Source organism: Aphis gossypii, chromosome 1 (genome assembly GCF_020184175.1).
Source record: "Aphis gossypii isolate Hap1 chromosome 1, ASM2018417v2, whole genome shotgun sequence".
NCBI classification, from domain to species: Eukaryota; Metazoa; Arthropoda; class Insecta; order Hemiptera; family Aphididae; genus Aphis; species Aphis gossypii.
Window position 1 is genome coordinate 19,219,097 of NC_065530.1, and position 24,632 is coordinate 19,243,728.

General features: G+C 24.6%; 1 protein-coding gene and 1 long non-coding RNA gene across 4 annotated transcripts in view; both read left to right on the plus strand.

Moving 5' to 3' along the window:
- The first annotated feature begins 85 nt into the window (after positions 1 to 85).
- On the plus strand, positions 86 to 7,564 carry LOC126555893 (uncharacterized). Of its 2 annotated transcripts, none has more exons than XR_007606996.1 (3): positions 86 to 308; positions 3,025 to 3,275; positions 6,359 to 7,564. It is a non-coding gene; the product is annotated as an uncharacterized LOC126555893 (long non-coding RNA). The 2 variants fall into 2 exon arrangements; XR_007606995.1 differs by lacking the exon at positions 86 to 308 and adding an exon at positions 2,814 to 2,947.
- A 7,147-nt stretch (positions 7,565 to 14,711) lies between these two features.
- Positions 14,712 to 24,632, plus strand: part of LOC114120064 (proton-coupled amino acid transporter-like protein pathetic) — a 32,034-nt gene continuing 22,113 nt past the window's right edge. The window contains exon 1 of one of the 2 annotated variants that reach the window (XM_050210864.1): positions 14,712 to 14,888. The gene's annotated coding sequence lies outside the window, so the exon portion shown is untranslated. The other variant, XM_050210863.1, reaches the window with a different exon arrangement.

Here is a 24,632-nt window from a genome sequence, read left to right on the forward strand (position 1 = left end):
ATTATATATTTAGTTTTATATATTATATAACACACTAAGTAAGTTAGCATGTTAGATATGTACCAACCAATTAACCGTAGGTGATATTATATAATTATTTACATATTACAATTATATGGAGCTCCGAGCTAGTCAAATAATTTTTATCTTACTTACCTACATGTCTTCTTTAGTAGATTGGTATTTAACAATTATGTTGTAAGGTTGTCTATAATTAACATTTTTTTTAGGCTTTTTGAAAACTAGAGGGAAATAACTGCTTATTTTGTGTTGGTATTTTATGGTTAGCAGCACACGGACTTATTATGGTAAGCCATTAGTATTTTATTTTTTTGTTTCCTAATATTTTTTAACTAAAAAATTGAATCAAACTTTAACAATGCATCTGCAAAAAATTAAAAATATGTACTCTTAATATTAATCATTTTTTAGATACAGTTACAAGTTATATATAACAATAATAATATATTCACCATAGATTCTGGAACTGTAACGTATTTTAAAATTGTTATATTTATTCCACATCTTGAAATTACTAGAAAAATTATACATTACCTTAACTTACCTAGTCTTCTGTTCAAAAAATAAGAATTAAAAAAAATTTAATATTGTAATACTTATACAATACGCTAATACTTACGTTGTAATGACGATAATACAAAACTACATTATAGCTCGCTAGTAATGTCAATATCTGTCACTGAAACTCAATTAGGTACTTACCTATTAATTTTATTGTATTTAAGTTTAAATCTATTATCTATATGAACTTAAACTTATTAACTTAGAAAATAAGTAAATTATAAAAATGGTTTTAGTAGATTCAGATTTTTAATTTTTTCCTTTATTTTTATAACGAAATAAAACATTAGTTTTACCTTTCACAAACATGCTATTATTGACTAAGATCGATGAAGTGGTCGTGGTCGTAGTGGCGGTGGGGGGGGGGTAAGATTCTTAGCTAAAATGATTACAGGAAAAACTACTCAATAATCAATATTATAATAATTATAACATTTATAACAGATACCTTAATTACCTTTTAATGGACGTATTCAAATTAAATTTAAATAAAATTGTAACTCAGTTCATCTCGGCACTAGCAAGTCAGCCAGCAACCGTTAAGATAAAAAAAAAAACAATGGCTTGCAAACTATATTACCTATACTGGAAAAAATAATAATAATTCCACGGATTAAAAATGCATTGATGGCGTCATTATGATATGCCACATTCAAACACATAATTGTTATTTAGTTTGTGTTACAGCCAGGCACATACACAAAAAAAAATTCGGGGGGGGGAGGTTCATAAAAAAATTTACAATACCTAATCAATATTTATCAATGAATAATGATATAAATAAACTTAATAAACTACATAACTATTAATTTCCGGGGGGTTGAACCCCCCCCCCTCTTTGTATACGTGCCTGGTTACAGCCATGGCGTATAAATATAAATTATAAATTTAATAATAATTAACATTATATGATAAGGTAGGTAGGTATTATTGTATTAAGGTGTATAGTATTATTGTATATTCCTAAATACTTATAAATATTATTTAAATAGATATACCTACTATATTATAATGCGCCTTTTAATAATTTGTAGGTACTTTCTAAAGATAATTTGCATAATGATATTTGTCGATACAGAGGCTAGATTAAAATAAAATATTCAATTATTATTATTTTTATTTTTTTGTCCTTTGACATGATCGACATAATCTAACTTTCTATTGGATAATCGCATCATTTTACTGTCCGACGTCCGTTAAAAAAATTTAACTTTTACCCAAAATATCTACATATTTAATATCTAAATATTTATTCTATTGATTTATTGTTACAGTCGATCCATTTAGTATCAATATTATTGTTGTTGGTTAATAATATCAAAAATATATAATTAAATAATAATAAATACAAACAATAAATAATAATCCATCATTCTTGTTGCATACTATTCATAGCTTATATCTAATAATCGATTTCATCTGTCTAAAGTCTAGACTAATGATTATATCACTATTATTACTTAACTAGTTGACTATATGCGTAGGTATATGTAACGGGTCAATATATCCAACCGGAAGTCGATTATCATTAATTATTATTAAACGTAAATTCTTTGAAAAAGCATTTTCTTTGCAAGTACAAAATTCTATAAAAAAACCGTTTTTTGGTTTGTATCTGCCGTCATCGTCGGCAAGATGTCATCATACGTTTTTGTAGATCGATACTTTTATGAATGAGATGATGCAATGCCAACGGTCGGTTACGTCACGTTTCACGTTCGTAACTAGGCCGCCGCCGCCGTGGTGCGTATCCGGCTATACATGTTGTATCCTATATATGCGTGTACACTGTACATACGCACATATATTTTATGAGACCTGTACGAAATAGGAAGGAACTATTTTTGAATCTAGAACGTCTCCCCTGTGATTTTCTCTTCGATTCATTGAACGTCCCCTCCCTATAAAGCCATAATTTCCACCCCGGGACAAAGATTAAAAGTAAAAATATTAAACTATAATATTATACAACGAACATTTATAAATGTATTGTTTACGAGATTCTTATTAAATAATTTGGTAAGTATTAAAAATTTTAAATTAGGTATTATAAAAATAAATATAATTCAATAATACGTAATAATAATAACACTATATTAACGTACCCATCCCTACTTTAATGTGTTTTTGTTTAGCATAATATTATAGGTAAGAAATTTTTAAATACGATTTTTTTACCATCTCTTATTATTTTCATCGCAAAATACAAATAAACGAACAGTTATGTGCACCGAGCACTACGAGTAGCCAGTAGGTATATTGAATATTGCGAACTATAGGTACCTATACTAAGAGACCAAAAAGCAATATATGTTAGGCTTCGATAATTTGTGTTTGGTTTATCAATCTTTACCCTTTCAATTGGGTAATAAATCCATAATAATTGTGAATGATGATAGTCGGTAGATGCTGACACGATAATTGTATGTTTGAATGTTTCAGATAAAACCAAAGAACCTATTTTTCAACCAATTATTGTATGAAAAAAATTTTTATTGATTCAGAAAGAAATATATTAGTCCTGAGGGAAATCATCCAGTACTACTAAAAACCACTGTGAGGCGGAGAGGAAAGTTTATTGGTGGAATATCCCATTTTTAACCCTGTGATGTCGTTAATTAAATATTAAAAAATTACTTAGTTTTTAGAAGTTGGAGATTTTACCATTTGTCGTTAGTATTATCAATATATAGGTAAGTACTAGTAACTGTTGTACCTATAATAGGTGTCTAATTCTCTTTATTGATACAATATATTTTGACAGTTGGAGATTAATAATAGTTGATTGTAGATTTTAATATTGTACCATTAATATGAATCTTTGTTGATATTTCAAAGATATTTTAATACTTTAAAGCCTTATCAAGTACTTTATTCGAGTTAAAATGGTTAATCACATTATAAAATAAAATATATAATATAAATTATCCTTGTATCGTTATAAATTATTACGAATAATAATAATTATTGAAAAAGAATTATGAATTACGAGTTACAACTACAGCTTTATACAATAATAATGTTCATTTTCTGAGTGTTGTCTCGATTTTGTGACTTAATATACTCTATTATTTTTAAACTTATAATTAATTAACTTATGCAGAGAGATCATATTTCCAAGTATTATATATTTAAAATGTTAAAGCTAATACATTTTTAACTATAAAATAATTTGCAGATTTTCGTAATGACAGGTAATGTTTTTAAAATTTGAACTTTAAATTCTTAAAAAAAAAAAATTGTGGTAATTGGTAAGAAATATTTATGAGAAATCTGGTATTCGATCTTTAGGCTTTTAAAAAAATGTAAATTGTATTACATTTAAATTGTAAAAATTATTTCAAATATTTATAAATACCACAAATTATTTTTTAAATTATGTAATGTCTAATTAATTCTAATATAAATATTTCATAAAAGTGTCAAGCCTATACGGAAATTTATTTAACTTTATATTATGAAAAAAAAAATATAATCGATTTTGTATATAAATTCTCATTTTAATCCTTAATTCGTGTTTTGTTTTTCCTGATTATTTTGAAAATAACTGAGAAATTTATTTTAAACCTTTTAAAAGTATTATTTAGATCAAAGCATTTTTCTACATTAAATCATGTATATAATTATAATATATACTAAAATATTGAAAAGTCAATAGCTAGATTATTCATTGCTAAGAATCTAATCTAATTATTGGATTAGATTTAAATAATTTATTAAATAGGTATAGCCTTATAGATATTATGATTAATAAAAGAATTGTAAGGATCAGAATTAAAAAAACTTTAAACATTATATTTTTGTTTATAATATACTAGTTAGTAGTTTATTATATTTGGTGAAAATCTCAAGTCTCTGCGATTATTTGTTTTTGAATTTCAACAAAATAACAAAATCGTTTAAATATATCAAAGATTTGTGTTTTTTGACATATTATCCTCATGTTTTTTTAATTTCCTTTTAGTTTTTTTCAATTTTCAAGAAAGTATCAAGTGTAAAATTCTTTTTTTTCTGACCAAAAAGTACCAACTCACAACACTATAAATCGAAATTTCTGTCAGAAACTACCAATACAGTTGAAGATTTAAGTACTACTTTTACTATAAACTAAAAATTAACACACATTGTAAAACTTTTCCAATCAGAAAATTACAATTTTTATTTTTAAAATCCTATTCATAGAAAAGTCAATTATTGAAAAACATTCGATTCTATAGAACATTATGCTTTAAATTTGTTGAATAAAATTGTTACATATTTTATTATTAAATGCGTGTAACTTATATAATAGGTAAATACCATAATATATAACTAATGTTAGTCAATAGATCACGCTAAGACGATTGAAACTTTTAAGCATTTCTTAACCAAACTAAAAAATCTATAACAATAGTCGCAGATAGAATTTGAAAAAATTTAACACTTACATTTTAAATAATAACTAAAATTAAATGAAGTATTTATACATACCAAATTAGTGGATAATAATGTGTAGAAAATATTATCATTATAAATTAATTACTGGATATATAATTATGTTATGTATATTATATTACTCATATATATTACTCAGCGATGATCAATTTATTAAAACATAATTATATTTTAATTTAAAATTAAAAATAAAACATTTGATTAAATCTGACCTTTGATTGAATAATTTGTATGTAGTTATGTAATATTATTATAGTTATAACTCGTATTGATTTACCAATTTAAACATTTTATTTAGTATTTTACTAAAATATGTATGTATCCAGTATCTACCCTTTTTATATGTAAGCTAGATAGTAATTACCTATAACATTTAATAATAAAAATGAGCAATTTGTTTTAAACTTTATTATAATACAGTCTATACTCTATATGATCATTGATCATTGTTATATTAAAGCAGTATTTATTTTGAATAATTAATAACACATACCTATCTATACTTAAAAAGTACTATGCTACAATTATATTATTATTGCTATTATACTTATGCTATAATAAATTCTGTATTTTTTCGTTGCTAACAATGATGATTATTTAAATATATTTTATGATAATAAGTTTTATGAAGTAGGTAGGTACACATTATAGATGCTATTTATATAGTCTTATAGAAATTCTGTAAAGTTACTTGACACGTGTTTGGCATACTAAATTATCATAGCAGGTTAATGATCGTGTACTCTTGTACCTAGTTAGAAACATTGATGAATTTTTATATAATTATACATATATACAAATTTATTGCTTAACGTTATCTACTTGAAATATTTACTTTTCAAGTTTTTAGCGACAGTTAAAACAAATTAGTCTTTCGGAAAAGAATATAATGATATTGTGGAGATTTTGAATATTTTTAAATAAACTATTCAAACATTTTTTTTCTTTTTTTGGAACAAATATAATATGAATTATGATGTACTTTAAAGTGACATATTGGAGTGCTTTTTTTGTAATTTTGATTTTCTAGTAAAAAACAAATCGTATTTTTTAAATTTATTAAATATCTAACATACTATATAATGTAATATTTATATGATATATTTTTTAAACCTAATCATATTACAAATAGCTTATGCTAATGTAAGGCCGTTCCTTCTTTCTTCACCAACCATTTTGATTATATTATAATCATTTCTTATTTATTTGATGGTAGCATTTCGATTTTAGTCTCTAATATTATGGACATAACGTATGCTATACCTAATCCGGACGTAGCTATATACATTATACGATTAAATGTGTCTAGGATGGTACAACTAATTACATGTTGATGTTTCAGGTGTAATCATAAATGCAGGAAGGTCGAATTTAACAAAAAAAATTATATATGTATCTATTGTTACTTCGTCCATTACACGATGCGCACCAGTGGAACACAGCGTGGGCCATCATCAAGTGTTTAAATACATATTATTTGGTATATTATAGAAATCACGGATGTGGCCAAAAAATAAATAAAATATTGACCCACAACATAATTTGGGCGTGTATAACTTGAAAAACGAACAACGCATTCACCAACGCAGAATAAATTTTTGGCGAAATGTAAATAATGATAGCTGCGGTGATTTTTCACATCGAATAACCCACGATAAAGTATTTGTATAATTTATTGATTTAGGCAAGATTGATTTTACGAATGATGTTTTTTAAAATTTTAATTTAATAGATTTTTTTCTATCGTTAAAATTCCATATTTCATTCACTATATACTTTCAAATTAACAATTGTTCTCATTGGCGCTACTAGTGGGGTGCACAGGGGACTTGTTATAATTTATATTTAGAGTGTTATCCCTATTTAGAATAAATAATTTTGTTTCTTTGATATTTTTAATCTATACTATAATATTAAAATTACTTAGATATGTACTATACTATACATTGCAGTTAGTGGTGGACGCAGGGGGGATTTTGAGGGTTCAATCCCCTCCAAAATGAATGGATGATTAATTTCAAACGTATAGTTATTCTCACTTATGAACCTTTAAAAAATTCTAATTTTTTCAAAACCCCACCCGAATTTTATTCGTGCGTACGCCCCTGTATACAGTGTTTCATTTAAGTGTCAACACTAAATATTGTTTCAAAAACTTCTAATTCTTTTGAAAATATTTTTTTTACATTGTTTGATTTAGTTTTAAAACAATTTTTATTTTAAACTTCATTTTTATAATATTTTATCTATAAGTTTTATCTACTATTTTTTTGAATGACAATAATGACAATATACATTTTTAATTTCATATTCGGAAATAGAATATTGTTCGAAGTACCTACCTATTTCAATGTATATGAACTGGATTTTGAATTAATAGTTAATTAGTTATAAATTTAGTTTAGATGAGCGGAGTAATATTACATATAAGTATTCCGCAAAATTATAGTACACTACTTAGTACTCTGTTCATCTAAACTTTAATACTTATAACTAAATAACTACTTATTCGAAATTATTACTCCAAAAAATATTCTGTTTAAGTTTATAAAATTTAAAATGTGTGTTGTCTTTCTGAAAAACAAAAAAATAAAAGATAAAAATTGAAAATAATAAATTTTTTTACAAATGTGGTTTTGAAATAATATACTTGTAAAAATATCTAAAAATATTTTTTAAAAGTTAGAATTTTTTGAAACAATATCGGGTGTAGTCAAATTAATAACCGATTACCTTATAATATGTATAATGTATATGAAATCAATTTATTCTAGTTTTTTTATGCCCTTTAGATTTAATTATTTTTCATTTTTACATAAGATTTTTATTATACAGTCATTTTTTTTACGGTATTATACGGGATTGTACGTCTTAAACTCTTAATTGGTCTTATAAATTGTTGTGATTATTTAATATTTAATAATTTAGTTATTTAGTATATTTCTTGTTTCCTTTCTCTAGTTCCTTCTAAAACGTTCTCTACACCTTTGAGGTAATAAATGTATCGAAAAATGTATATTTAGTTTGATTTGATTAAGTGTGTTTGCATGCTTTATATTAATTACCTACCTGTGTCAGATGTCTTATTATGTATATGACGTGATCCAAGTATTTATTAGATTATTTTATTGTATTTACACACTTACCTATTTTGCAATGTACCTAATACAAATACACTTGATAGGGCGCTACCCTTTAGTCATAACTCTTAACAATCGAGTACCCAAGTTCAATAAATCAGTAAAATGTATAACTCGGTTGCGCCTATTCTATAGTTACTCTCATAGCGTCATTATTGCTTACATTATAGACCAAACTATTCGAGTATTTACAACCAACACCAAGCGACAGTCGTTGCGGAGAAAATAAAAACAATATTGTAAATATATAAATATATTATCAACGTTCGTAATAATATATTATACATAATGCAATACCATTGCATAACAATTATTATTATTTTATATTATATTGTATAATGTATGTTAACATTTGAATTTTGAACTCTTGATGAAATGAACATGCGGGCAAATAGATTTAAAAATGCCATTGACAGCGTACTTACATTTCCTCGTTAAACATTCGATTAACGATGAAGGATTCCAATAAATACCATTCAAGTGTAATAAATATTTTAAATATATTATTCTTCCAATAGCTATAGTTAACAAATTACGATGTTTGTATATCATAATAATAATTAATGCTATATTATATTGTAAGCGTGCACTATGTAATAGTATAATAGGCTTACAGTAGGTACTGTTTTTTCCTTGTTCATAAAATATTATGTATTATACTTATACTATTACTAATGTATTATATTATTAAACGTACTATGTACCAATGTGTTAATGTATATGTATAATTTGCATATGCATACAATATCCACTTAAAATTTTTTTTTGTGTTTTCGTGTTTTTGTGGTGCGAGTATCTGTATACAATATCCTAACATTTTCGTCAAATAGGTAGGTATATAATATGCGTAATGTCTTGCCTCTTGTATACGTATGCGTGTGTCAAGTGTCAACCATCCTCTAAGTATTTAAGTTCTTAGTTTTTAGGTATTGACGTAAATACATAGCAACTGACTAAAGTAGTACTAACAAGTTTAACAAATAAAATTATTCATTATTATTTAAACTAAAACTCTTGATTATTCCATTATCAAATTAATTCATTTTGTACCTACTCATTGACTATACACGAATTTTTTTTTTATAAAATTAACAATTTTATATTCTTATCATTTGATAAAATCTACTCAACGCCACCAGAAAAATGTAGAAACATTCCAATATACGATCCCTGCATAGTTTAACATTTTACTATATTTTTTAAAGTTATAAATAAAATAATATATCATGATATTAGAATGTGTAATACGTGTACCTATATTATTTTATACAATATACGTTGGTGCCCAATAAATAAATAATGGTTCATTTTAAAATATATTTTCATGTCATTGTTTCAACATTGATTCAGTAAGCTAATCCAATTATTTTTGGAGGTATATTCAAACCTTTGAATTATAGTATTGCGCATTTCAAGCGCTTCGCAGAGGAAAATATTTCGAACGAAAAAAATATACACGTGCGACAATACGAATATTAATATACAATGTACTATAATGTATAATTGCGTCACCACAAGTAATAGAGTATTATTTCCCAATTTATAAATTAAAAAATAAATCGCCTCGTCAACAAACGGCGTAGTACTTCACGAGCTGGTTCTTTTTATGCATTTTATTTTTAATCTCACATCGTTCCCACGTATTCTAGTTTAGTCTATTATTAATGCAAGCGCAGTGCAACTTTTAGATCAGACAGTGCAATATAGAAGGGGGCTTTGTATGGTAATGAACAGTAATACCGGTAATAAACTCTCGTCTCTTGGAGTGCGTAATATAAAATAATAATAATAATAATAAAACTAATAATTTTTCTATAAAGATTATTGATGTATCATACTATTTATATACTTATAACTTATAAAACAGGATTGATAGCTCTCATAATAATATGGTGTAGGTATAATATACAACCTACATAAGTATATTATGCACAAGACACATAAGAAATATGACCCTTACACGTATAGTATTGATATAGTATTATACAAAACTATATTATATCCAAGTTGCGATGTGTTGGTCATCGTCACATGTCAAATCCAACGTCATTGTGGAATACCGATTTAATATAGGTACACGCGGTAATGCGGTATTAACCATGTGCGGATCGAATTGCACACAGCAGGTGGTTGGCGACAGACTGCTGCGACTGCCATTGGTGTATATATGGTTTTAGGTGCGTTTGCTGCGTTTGTATTATAATTTTAAATTTAATATAGAATAAAGTGCGTCGTGGAAATTACGAATAGCTTGAAACGCTGCAAACGATTACACGGACTTGTATTTATATTGTATTATACCTATATAATATATATTATCCATTATTATATACGTAATTTTAAGTATGTACACCATATATTATGTCATATATTATTTGAGCATTCTATTAGGTATATAATTAATTTTTTTTGTATTTATATAATTACTACCATTGATTAAACATACAATTTATAATGTATAATCATTAATCAATGTTACTTCTACTAAGATGTTGACGTAAGCAATCATAATATTCACAAATTTGAAAACGAAAAGTATTGTACAATAAATTAATAACTAAAAAGTAATAACCTTCCATATTGCATTGTATAGGTATTATATTATTATTATGTTTGACTTAATGTTGATGTATATTTAATATAATCTACTTATATAAATTGTAATTTGCAAGTATTTTAATAATATATATTTATATAAATATTAAATTTAATAAATTGTATCAATGTTTTTATTATCTAATAATCAAAAATACGACAATACCTAATATTTAAATATAAACGGAAGTTCGATAATAAGTTATCAAATAACAATTTTGTCAAATATTTGGATAACAATATTAAGAGGACGCCACACCCGCTTTTGATATCTCCGTCTTACTACAGTGAAAAACATGAGAAATTTAAGCTCTCTAGTTTGTATTTAACTTCGTTATTTTAGAAATTAAAATGAATCGTCTTACTATAAAATTTATTGTTTTAACTAAAGACATGTAGTTTAAATTTTGATTGATTGAAGTAATTACTGAGTTATTTAAATTTTTTACGGTAGGATATGTATACATATGCTATACATATGCTTGCATAATTATATATATAAATGCAATAGTTGTATCGAAATAACTTATTAGGTATTAATAATTAATAAATATTCATTGTGTATCAAATAATTAACAATTTAAAATACTTAAATGAAATTTATTTAATTTTATAAATAGCAAAAATAGGTATCTATTTTATAATAGATCCTAAGATTGAATAAAATATTTTGATTAAAGTCAATGATATCATATTTGATGAGAGACCCTTTATACCATTTGACTAATGGTAAAATGAGGCCAATTTAAATCAATTTGTAAGCATAAGCTACATTATCTAAATATAAATTAATTTAAGCCTCTTACAAATATGACCAGATTTATAAGTACCTAGTTGTTAAACTGTAATTTTATAGTGATTTAATAATTTCCTAAATGTACATTTTCTAGATGATGAAATTGATACTCAATTTATTTAAGCATACTTTTAATAATAATAGTTATCTATATGACTTAATTTTGTAAGTTTAAAATAAATAATCTGTAGTTCTATTTTACAACTTGAAGTGGTGAAAACTATAGCCAAATCTGATAGGTATTCACTAAATTCATTTTTTCTATACTACTTTAATAGGATTTATTTTATTATCCATTCACCCATAATTATTATTAGAATGTGCCTATAAAATACAATTTATTTTTATAGTGCGTCTCTTTTGTTTCTTTACTATAGTTAATTGGATTTCATTGAAACAAAGAATATAGGTATCATATCAATTATCAACGCGCATATACTGCGTGTTCACACGAACTTCACGTACCTACTTTTTTTTATACGTTCGAATCATCAAATATCGACAATATAATGTGGTATATTTGTGCTCGTAAATTATAATTTATCCTACAGGGAGAAGATTAAATGTAATTATTTAGACTAGAGTGAATAGACTATACCATAGAGGCATAGACTATAGAGTACCTATCTACTATTCAGTTGCAAGGTATAAAAACCAAATCAGTGAATCCTATATCTAATATCTATATGATTTTTTTTGATACCATAGCTTTGACTTTGAAATAACAAGCGTTCTTGACATTCTAAACCTGTGGTTAATATAAATAACGCGATCACGGTACATTTAGCTAATGCGACCATAATACCTATTACCTACATATTACATTTGGTAAACAAACTTCATTACCTCTGAAGTTTGGTCCGTGTGTCATTTTCCGAGGATTATATCTATACTTGTCTAAACATCAAACGGTGTGTTAAGCAGTTAAATCCTTAAATTTAAAGGTGTAATGTAGGAAAAAGGCTAAAGCTCCAAAAAATATTTTATACTAATCAGGATGATAATGTAAAAGATATTTATTTTTTATTAGCAATAGGTATAGTTTAATTATTATATAATCATATTCTGTCACATAAATCAAATAATACATTAAAATACTAAAAGTATAACATTTATAAAAATAATAATAAAATATGTTTTATAATCTTAGTTTTCTAGATTTTTTAGCATATTCATTAAGATGACGTCGTACCTGCATGTGTTGTCTTTGTCTTACTCACTTGTACATATTCGACTTAGTATAAATATACGACATATAGGTAGTAAATGTTTGTTGACTAGTTTTGAAACTGTACATTTTAAAATGATTATAAATTCATAATATACTTAAAAATATTAATTAAAACCTTAGTACGGCCCTAGATAATAATCTTATCTTTAAATTTTATAATGGGTAAATTTACTCTAATATCAAAACTATAACAGAACAATATTGAAACTAGTCAACGAACATTTACTATGTCATACGTGTATAAGACGGAGACAACACATATGGATACAATAGCCTCTTATGTATTTTTTCTTATTAAAATCGTTTAGAATATCTTTTATTAATTTTAAGTTCCATATCCTGTGTTTCTTTTAATAAATACATTTTTGATTTCATTATTATTATTTATTTTCACTTTTAATAATTTGGTACCAATATGTCTGGTAGTGATGAATTAAGAGGTTAGAATTAATGGTATTTAGTTTTAAGAAATTATCCTAATAAATATAATAATGATATATATACTATTTACAAATGAAGTGCGTATAATGTGCATATTCAAGCTTATAATATTCAAGTAAAACCTTAGTAAAACAGTCGTGTATAATGTGCCATAATATTATGACGGATTTTAGCTTAAATAAAAATGTGTTCACTATAAACACGATGTATTGACCATTGGGTACCTACGTCCTACATGTTTGTTAACATGTTGCAACCGAGTCGCATTAAAATTTCCACCACGCCACCAACAGTCTTTTATCTAAATATTTGATAATTATGGTAAATTTTTTTCTGTAGGTAGGTATCTCGATATCTTACGTGTTGGTGATTAACATGTAATATTCTATTTATGGAAAAAAGGTAAATACTTCTTATGATATTATAAATTGTATTTTATTATACTACAGTAATATTATTGTAATCATGTTAGTATTTTGTCGGCTTGTCGCTATATAGTACTCGTATGAATAATTTCAAGTGTGTCTTACCTATCTTACAAACGTCACGAACTAATTTTAAAATAAAAATTAAATTCCAAAAATTATTAAAAATTAATTTTTAAGTTATACTTAAAATTGAGGTTATTTACGTTTAATTATGAAATACTAATTATGAGCTATGTAAGGTACTTACTGTTTATTGTATAAACAAAAATATAATAATAATATTTACTTTTATTTGTAAGTCATGTAAATACCTTATATATATTTATTGTACAATTATCGACTACAACGATAATAAATGACGGTCACCTAATGGCGGGAATTTGGGGTGATATATTGTTATATGGTAAAATATATGGTATACGGTATATGGTTTATTTGGTGGGGAGAGCTTATAATATTGATAACAAACAAGTATCTATTATTTTGAAATGATAAACTTAATACTTACCTATCTATAATGTTTTTAAAGCTTTTACATTTATGTGAATTTAGTATAACTTAAATAAAACTATATAACATAACTAATCTAATAAATAATAACGATTTATAATATTATGTAATTCTTTTGTGGTGATACATCTCGTCCCGAGTTTAGATCAGTTTATATCATGATGTGTATAGTGGTTGAACTCAATATAATATACCTTTTTATTCGAAAATATGTACTTGAGAAAAAAAAATTACGATGGAGGCAAATGGTCCATGCCTCATTCAGCACTCGTGAAAACGTACACAGCGCACACGTGTGAAGGCTTAGTGAACACGTGGCCGGCGATTTCCCTGGAAAATCGATGAGAGGGTTTTCGCAACGACGGTGGTAAAATTTTCATTTTGCGAACCGTCAAAACACCGCAGGGAGCAGCACCATTGCGCGCGCACCATACACAATACAATTACTATATACGTATACACAAAACCAGGGGTCCAAAGTGCGGGAAACAGCCGGCCGCCACTACGGTTTCTATTTCCAGCGTTGGTTATGTTTTATTATCGTGCGCGCATGTGAATCATTTCACATTCGAACGTGTGCCGGCGTGTCGTCACGGTCGGCCTACGATCGCGTTCGCACACAATATTATGTTATTTTTATTTTTCTAAATCGATTGTCGTCTTGATATATTTTATTATAGTCTATTATAGTAAACGTATAACCAACATTACTGTTCGATTAATTTCAGTCAGTGAGTATTATTAATTTTTTTTCGTTACATTTTTTCACTCTTTAAATTAAAATACGTCGTTTGTAATATTGTACGTTACTTTCATACCTATTTGTGATAAAATTGCGTATTAAGTACAAATAATTCTACTAAATAGCAAAAAATTTTATTTTATCTGAATTGAAAAAGAAAACTGCAAAGTAACGAAAAAACTGCGTTCAGGTAAAGATTTATTTATTTATTTTTTATTAACGTTATAAAACCGCTAAACCGCGGTAAAATGTTTCTACTGCTGTCTGTACCATAGAAATCTGAATGCCTCGGCGAATAGAAGGGTGTCTGTGTGTGTAAAACGTCCACGTGGATCCCCTTTAACGCGTCAATACTCGGTTTCCTATACTATATTTTAATATAATGTATAATGCTGATTTCAATTTATTTTATTAATATGGTGGGAAAACTACGATTGTGAATACGTCGTTCGATTAATTTTAATTTAAACAACTAAATGTAGGTACTATTGTCGGCCAATAAATATTTTTGAGCTGAATTAAGCATAATAAATATTAAAAACGTAATAATTGTATTAGGTACCTATGCTTATTTGATTTTCGGTTTTTTTAAAAAAAAATCACCTCGAAGTCAACTCTTTTTTTATATATTATCGCATATTAATGGTAGTATTTACTTCTTACATGCAGTTATTATGTGTGTAAACAAAATGTAGGTAAATAAATTTATTTCATGTGACAAGTTGAATTTAAATACATTTTTGGTATTGAATGATATTTGTGTATTAACAATATAATCGACCCGTCGACGACGCAAAATTCTTTACATTAATATTTCAAAAAAAAAATATATATATATCTGCCTACGTTCATATGATTGTTTCCATTCATCAGCCTTTTTAGTTTTACACCTGCCATACATACCTATGGCGTGTCGCGTGTTATGGCGAATGTATAAAAATCGTGTTTTTTACCGACGATGTTTCCTTACCTTTTGGCTTTTATACATTTAATATGAATTAGGATGTCTATATATTAAATATTATAACATCATGTATTGTATTTTCGTTAGTAACATTTGAATATTATCGTAACTTTAACTTTTTTTTTTTACTAAAGAAATAAAACCTCGATAATTGTAGCCGTTGGTCTGTCAGAAATTTTAACTATTACATTATTATAATACATTATTTAAACTAAAGTATAGTTTAACATCTTGTTATTTGTGATTTCAAATTAAAAAATATTTTCTTTTATAAAATAGAAGATGTAAGTAAAGAATTATCTTTTATTATTGTATTAAATCGTTTATATAAATTATACTGGTTAATGGTTATACAATCTAAATATTAATATATTACTATTATAGATATTGGGTATATTATTTCAGATACTCGTTAACCATTTAACGCTTTAACTATGTGAATTAAAAAATAAATATAAATTCTCTAAGCTTATTAAATTTAATAACTTATTCGTTTTAAAATTAATTTTCGTTTAATGTGTATTGTTATAAATTACAGCACTCAGTCACGTGCTAAATTGTATAGTCTACGTCATCAGTGGAATTATGTTAGGTATTGTTATATTTTTTAAGTAATCAATATATTTTAATGAATTCAAATAATTGTTTTATTTTTATTTCATTTATTAGAAATTAATTAATATATCCATGTGTTTGAAGTAGCAGGTGTGGTTAGGTATTAGTAAAGTGTGGTTTATACGCGTACATGAGAAATCTGTTGGCCCTTACAATACGAGACAACATTTTAACTGCTGTATAGGTAACAACTAGCGAGTATCCTTCATGTGCAAAAAACTGGTTTTTTTTCTCTATTTTCTTTTTTTGTTGGCATCAAGCGCATAATGTATTGTAGTATAATGTACGTCTGCACACATAATTTTATACAACGACAGTGTCTTGTACCGGTATCCGAGTCGGTCAAATCTATAGTGCTTAGTAGTTAGTATTGTGTATTCGTGTGTTATGTGTGTTCTAACTGAATAAAATAATGATGACGACGGCAGGGAATTCAAAACAAACCCTTCACCGGCATTCTTTCAACCCTCAGCACAATGACCCTATACTCAGAGATGATGTAATTTTTTTCCTTTAACAGCTGACTATGGTAAAATATTAATAAAAATGACGCAACATCGATTTAAATCACGTGATATCGTATGCCTAACTCTTACGATTTATTTTCATAACTACTTTAGTAGTTATAAACTACTATAATAGATTATGTGGAGGTATCGTATCTTTATCATTATCACTAAGCGTAAAATTTATTGTTCAGTGAATTAAATTAAATTTGTATTTTGTTATACTATTGTGTATTTACCTACACTCCTTGTAAGCATAGGAATATTAAGTCATAATATAATATGCGCATCATACATAAATATAAAATGTGGTTAATGGTTATTATCTGCATCGAGTTCGAAACTAAACATCGTACGATAATAATAATAATAATAATATTATTTTATTTCCGGAAGTAGCGGGGAAAATAATAAAATACAAACGTTATCAAAAAAAAAGCTATAATTAAAAATGAATTAAATTATGGAATAAACGCAATAAATAAATATTGAATATTATTATATATTTATTTTCTTATCGACACGAGTAACGAAATCGTCGATATCGGTGTGACTGCTGTTTAAATTTAATTTTAATTTTTAATTACCAAAGGTAATAATGGTATTTCATAAGTCATTAACTCATAAGTCATAAACTCATAACTATCTGTAACTACTGTTTGTGTAGTATTTAATAATAAATGTATTGTGTCTTAAACCATCTTTAAAGAGGTGTACAATAATAATTACTCATAAGTTATATTGGAACTTTTTTTATAGATTATAGGCTTTGCATCAATGATTACTAGGTATTTATTTATATAATATTATATATTCTAGTAATTGTTTTCATAATAATTGATTTTGTAATAATGCGTTACAAAATATATGAAATCAAAATAAATTTGAAATTTGACTGGAATTTTCATATTACACACAGATAAGTATAAGTTTAAGCTTCATATCATTAGTATTATTTAAATACTGTTATAACTATTAATTCTAGTATGCGTTGATATTTAATATATTCTTTTATAATCACAATTTTAAATAGCGTAATATTGTCTAAAATATTAAAAAAAACATATTTTTCATTCTTATAAATTACTTACATATTTTATTATTTATAATTCGAATTAAATATTTTAAAAAACTACGCTTCTTTTATTTAAATTTTCCTTTAATTGAAGTGTTAAGTATCGAAATGTGTAATGATTTATTGTTATAATATGTTAATAAGTACAAACAATTAAACTTTAATATTATCTATTAATAATTGTATACCTAATATATCTTGTAGTATTTCTTTGTGTTTATTAATTGTTTTTCTTGACTTCAACGATAATTACTACTTTTTTTATTACTATGAAGTAATATACTTAATTTTTGGTAAACATTTTTCGAAATTATATTTTATATCCGTTATTTATTTGTGAAATACGCAGTATTTAAAATTATTAAAGGTATTATTTTCGCCTTAAATATGCATTATATTAATTTCATGACGGTTTATTATACTTTAATATTTCATAGACACAATATTATATAAATATTTATAAAAAAAAAAATGCGTCGTTCATTTTGGCTCTAGTAATAATATATTTCTTGGTACCTACTATCTACAACCTACGTATTTGACCTTTATGGCTCTATACAAATACGTATTTCCATTTATAACACCAAAATAAAATTTAAATTAACAGTTTACTTACACATCTTTTTTTCGGTTCATTTCTAATATAGTTATACACTTAGAATAATTAAAAACAAAATTTTATTCAATAATATTTTACATAATATCTTCCTCCATTTTATACACAACAAATAATAGATTCAATAATTCATAATACTTATAAATTATAATACTTCACTCTTTCATAGATAATTATAATTCATACCAAGGAAGTACCATAATTAAAGACTTTATTAATAGTTTTTTAAATTAGTGTTGCTAAATTATTTGTTTAAAGAAAATTTTTTGAATTTGTTTCCATATTTATATAATATTTATTTTGTCAAGTTCTAATGAATAAATAAATCATTAGTTATTAGTCATTTATCTTAATAAAATACTGTATTATAATTGGTTTTTGATTTATCTGTTTAGTTAAAATTAAAAAAAAAAATTTATAATCGTATTAAAATCGTATACAAATAATCAAGTCAAGTAAAAAATAGGTATCTCATAGTAAAACTGATATTATTTTTGTCAAAATGTTTAGGTTTTTTGTATTTATTTTACAATGATTTATGTTTTTTTTTTATTGTGTCCGTATAGGTTAACCTAATCTAACCTATCTATTTTGTATGTGTACATGATATTAATAGTTTCAAAAAATGCTTCGATCTTCATCTTTGTAGGTGGTTTTTTATTAAATTTAATCTAGTTGGTAATTTTGAGAGGTTAAATTGAAAATTTTCAATATTTTTCAAACAAAAAAAACTTAGGAAAAAACTGGAATTCTTACATGAAATTAGTTTTTAACAAAATCAATTTTATTTTTTTATAAAACTTAAAAACGAATATCTGATAACTGTAGTTGTTTTAAATTTTTAAAATATTCTGACCCTTTTTAAGTGATATAGAAATTTGAGGGTTAAAATTTTTTTAAAAATATTGATGAAAAAATGTTCGTTTGATTAAAAACTTAAGTATTATAATACTAACATAATTTACACTACAAGAACGATGTATTACGTTTTAATAAACTATAAATATGTCTATGATTAATATCGTAATTCGAGGTATATAGTATATACCTATTACTTTTTTATTATAAGATGTGCTAATTATAAAAATTTGGTATCTATATTATGTATTTTATAGGAAGAAATCTTTATATAACCATTTCTGGGAGCTTAATAGTAAATTATAATTATATATTTATAATAATTAAGTATAAAATTAAAACAGATAAATTATTTGTATCTATTATGTATCTGGATTCTGGATAGATGCGTGTATACTGTAGATAAAATATATTTTGTAAATATCTGCCTAATTGGGTAAATATAAATTTTTAATTTCTTTTTATTCATAGGTTTTCCGTTTTACATCAGTATTTTACGTATATTTAAATTGGAATAAAAAAATGATTACAAAAAAAAATATGCGATGTCTACACGCGTTTACTTTTACTTCTTACTCCTCTATCGACCATTGACATTATACCAAATTAATAACTATCTAGGTATTAGGTGTAGGCGAATGTCATTTGACCTTATAACTTACACTAATATATTATCATACAATTACAATACTCAGATCATTAACATACTTGAGGAATATTTTTGTGTCCTGTCCGTTTATTAAACAAACGCTATAAATTTAGAAATGAATAATTTTAATTTACGGAAACTGTATAATATTATATAAAGTTCAGACATAGTCTACTTATACTATCAGTATGTGACCAGAGAAAACTTGAGCGCAACAACGAATGTTAAAAAATTGGTTGTTAATGTTTTAACTTGAGTTTTTGAATAGCAAAACTAATATAAACTGATAATTTTGATCTCGTTATTTGGTTTCGGTTTTGGTTTTACATTGCGATTTATCTACCATGTATTTTACGTTTAACTGATATCTGATGACGACATGTCGACATGTGCTTAGGTATCACTTTTATGGAGAATTGTATCTGTTGAATATTTTGAAATTGACGGTTTATTTTGAAATTAAAAATAAAGAACAAATCACAATTATAATTTATTTGCGTATTTTTATTTTTATATAGTACAAGTACTTATTATAATTCTATTAAAATGTATTGTTATAGCATGTATTATGTAAAGTTATGCACTTTTAATGATGTATCAAGTACATAAATATTAAATCAGAATTTTTTAAATATTGTCAAATTACTGTGAACTATAGTAATATTTTGTGTTCTTCTAGTACCATAAGTCATAAGATAAAAAGTAGATATCTGAATAAATATGAAATAATTATGCAATTAAGGTTAGAAAAAATATAATATATATCTATCTATGTTCTATAGGTACGTTTTGTTTTTTTTTCTAAAGTTCTATTTGATATAAATCATTATTTGATATATTGTCATATTTGATTTATAAGTCAATAATATTTATTTCATTAATACTATAACATATTATTTGTTCATAATCTGGGATTAAAATGTAAAAAACTAAACCCATTATTGTTGTTGATACTTATATGATATTTATTTGATACCAGTATTCAACCACTTAATAGAAAAGCTTATAATTAAAATTAGTTGAGTTAGAAAAATAAATCACTTCAAGAGTTTCTATCACATACATATATTATAATAGCATGGTTTATTTGATGAATGTTAGTGTATTACTATACTTGATGTATACCTTTTTTTTATATTTGTGAATTTTATCATTTGTTAGTGATGACAAATTATATCTTTACAAGTGTATCTAAGTTAGTGAGATAATAATATATACTATTATGTATAATATAATATCTAATAAAAATAAATTTTTTAATCTATTAAGTGTTTTTTAATATGAAATGATAATATTATATTATAACATAATATATCATTTTATATGAAAACTTTAATTATCATTGACATTACCTACTAATAAATAATACGTAATAGTAACTAATACTTCAATAATTTGACTCACTAGTCAGTCGTAAATACAATAAATACATTATGATTTGTGTTTTATTTAAAAAAAATATTTATTGAAAAATAAATATTATAAAAATTATGTTTACAATTTTTTAGCGATTCTAAATTGATTAAACAGCTTTATTTTATTATTAATGTTTATTTAGACAAATGCATTAGTTTATAATTAAATTGTATTCTTTTTTCATTGAAGTTTAATTTAATTTAAATATATTTTTATTATAGTTGAAATTAGTGGACTGAACTGAATTTAAGTAATACATTAAATATTTTTTAATTGAATTTTCCATGAAATATTCTTTTATATATTCTTTTTAAATATAATATTTAAAATTCATATCAGACTATAATTATTGATGGACTTTAGTATTAATTAAGTTAATGAAAACTCTAATTTATCAATATTTATTTTATTTTTTAAACTCACGTAAAACTAATCGTTCAATTTATAATTATTTTATTTAATTTTTTTAAATTATTAAATAGATACATTGTTAAATACATAATTTTTACAATTTAAATTTTGTTTAAACCTATATAAAATAGACCTGAATAAAGGTATTGTTATGCAGTGTTAAAAAAAAAAATATAATTTAACTGACCACAAATGGCAATGCGGTTAGGTACCTGTCAATTGTAGTTTCTGACATTGAATAATGATTCAGTTAATAAAGCTTATAAACAAACATTTATACTCAATGCCTAATATTATATGAAAAATAATTGTGCAGTTCGAATTTTTATAAAAGCATTAAGAAATGTATAAGTGTTACTGTTTATACGTCTTATTTTAGTGAGTTGTAACTTATTATATAGGTACTACATTACATAATATATACATTATACCATTATAAATAAATTTAATGTTAGTTGCATTAGTACCGTATACTTATAAAGGTCTAGAAATTTTATAAAATTTCAATAATATTTAAATTGCAAGTTTTTTTTCTGAAATATAAATTATAATATAATAACTTATAGAAATTCTTTATAGGAAAAATAACGTTTGTCGAGTCAGCTAACACGTGATATTTGTTTATACACTAGGTATATGTATAATACACATTTAAATTTTAGATTTCTAATTCTTAGTACTTAACTAATTTAATAGAAAAAATATTAAGCAGTATTTAAGAAAAAATAATTAATATAATTTTTAAAAATATATATTATCTTTTGGTTAATATTTTTTTAAAATAATTTTATAACTTTATATAACTTATAGTATATAGTCATATAAATACCATATTATTTCCCTCTCATGTAATACCTAAATTTTCATCTGGGGAAAAATCTTAGTTCCTCCCGATTCAAAATTACTTAGAATTAAAATTAGATTCTATTAATATATAATATTTGTATTTCTTAATTTAAATAAAGCAAACATAACATAAATAAGTAACAAGTTACAATAAGTTATCATACATATACATGTTACATGTATATGTTTTAAGTATAAACTATCAGAGGAATTTTTAAATATATTTAGTATTTAAATAATTGCATATAGGAAATCAATTTTGGAAATCTTCCAACTTTGTACAATGTCGCAATTGTGCCTTTTTTTTAGTTGTCTATGGGTGATAGTGTTTGGTGAGAACATTGTATTCCAGCAACGTCTTTTATTTAAAATTTTATAAAAAGTTACTTTATTGAGTACAATCCCACTCATACGTTGTATAGGTGCACGACAGTGTATTATATAGTTTTTGTGATTGATAAAATTAAAATTTTAAAAAGACTCATCACTATAAATAAAAAATAAAATGTACGGGTATGAAATGAATACGATAATATTGATGTGATATAAAAAAAAAAAAAAACGAGCACGATGTCTGTGTGACTGAGTATAATATTTAATAGCTGGCAACGACTAGACAATGTGCGTATGTGGTATTATGTATATGTTTTAAAGTGTATGAATTGTATATTATAATGACGCATTTACTTACCTGTAAGACCACGTGGCGTTTATGCATAAAAAAATAAATCACTGCGTATAAAATTTTCGTTGTCCCCTGGAGTGTATAATATATTTTATTGTACACCAGATTGTAAAAACATTGTGTGGGTGCATAAGACAAACATCTTTGTTGTGATATGTTTATGTATAAATAAAAAATTTTTATTTTTATTTGATTAAAGTCGGCCTTTTAGTAACAATGAAATAGTTTTGTAAACACGTATACGGTAAAATTATTTGGTTTTATACTTTAATTAGGTTACAAAAAGTTACAAAAAAACCAATTTATTAAATTTTAAAATACGAATCAAATAATATAAGTAGTTATTACATTTGCATTTTTATATATTTTACATTGTGTAAATTTCAGACTTTTTTGGATTTTTTGATTTAAATGAAAAAACAATGTGTATCGTTAATTGTGTAATTTAGTAGCGATTCATATTACGAATAACGAATTACGACTAGCCATAAATACAAACTAAGATCATATAAAAGTATTTTTTATTAATTTTAATATTTCATTTTACATTATTGGTAATTACTAAATTAAAACTATTGGATGTATTAAATATAAATTCAAAAAATATTATCTTTTCTTTATTATACGTTATATACCATTTATTCATATTTGCATATAATAATAATTATTATGCTGTTTAATTGAAAAATTGTAATACTTTAATTTGTTTTGTTGACACAAAATAATACACATATATAAATGTCATTGAACTTTTAAATGTAACTTAACCTAACTAGTTGTTATTTCATAAACAAATCCGATTAGCTTAGCAGATTTTAGTTAAATTATTATTTATCGTTTTACCGTAGTGCATTAATTTTAACGGCATAATTGTATCAAATAAATTTAATGCTATACTAAAACTAAAACAGCACAAGCAAGCAGAAGATATATCATTTTTTTAAACGTCAAATGCATTGTTGTTTTTTTTTTTACAAAATGTAATTTACATATTTGTTATGTATGTATAATAGGTATTAAAACGGATAGGTAATATTACAGGTAGCAATAGCGGCATTTACGACAAACATAATATTACAATATCAATTATTA